The sequence below is a fragment of the Triticum urartu genome, chromosome 7A, assembly GCF_056163025.1.
Source record: "Triticum urartu cultivar PI428250 chromosome 7A, HENAU_Tu73, whole genome shotgun sequence".
NCBI classification, from domain to species: Eukaryota; Viridiplantae; Streptophyta; class Magnoliopsida; order Poales; family Poaceae; genus Triticum; species Triticum urartu.
In genome coordinates, this window is record NC_141879.1 from 592,633,958 (window position 1) to 592,635,008 (window position 1,051).

Genomic DNA, 1,051 nt, shown 5'->3' on the forward strand with positions numbered 1-1,051 from the left:
ATTAGAAGTGCACAACATAGAAGCAATAACACATGGATCAACTAGGGCAAACAAGAGAACCCAAAACTAAAGAGAAATTAAACCAAACAATGGGGCACAATTTTACTCTTTAGTATACTAACCACTACAGAATATTCAGTATAGTGGTAATACTAATTTGCTCATCCATTTGGTAATTTCTTAAGGTTATGAAATTAGATTTTTAGAGGTTTCATGAGAAATCAAATATGTTCATCTCATACAAGTGAATGAATTGTCCCTGCTTTGGTCTGCTTCTTGCTCACCATCAACAAATATTCTAGTGGGACTACAAAATGATTAAAGAGTACTATATAAATTTGTTTATCTAGAAAATTATGAAATAGACCGTAATCCATTTTAGAATATGCTCTTTGTGTGCAACTTTTCTATGAGTCCATTTGATACAAATAAAATCACATCATATTGGGGGAAAAAGTTAGATCATGCTGTCATATGCACAACTGAGCTAAGCTGATATATGCATCTGTAATATATTTATTTAGCTTGCCATTTCATCAAACGGATGCTAGGCACCTTGACTTCTCAACTTTCATGATTTTAGATATGAACAAGTGCAATTTTTTATGGAACCAAACTTCTGAACTTTTTCAAGACACTCTTTGAACGTGTGACGGCATGCACCAGTGCCGACAAAAGCTCGTATGTGAAGGAGCATGGTACGAGGAGCTCGGACGGATAAGGGAGGAATAGTTGGACTAATGTGAGCCCCATACCTGGATGAGGACCGGAGAAGTAGTCCGTCTGGGCGGCGCGGGCTGTCTGTAGAACTGAGCTTTTTTTTCTTGCAGTCTGTCCAACTTCCCTCGTGCTGCAGTACAGAGAGACACAAATGTAACATCCCAAAATTCTAAATTTTGGAATGTTATAATAAATTGATAGATTTGACTGATTGTTTGATTGATTGTCTGAAAGTGAGTGAATTCGAAACTTTTGAAAGTTAAATGAGAGGGAATAAAAGGACTTTCCCAAACTTTCATATTTGCTTTCTGATCTCTATGAATTCAAATGC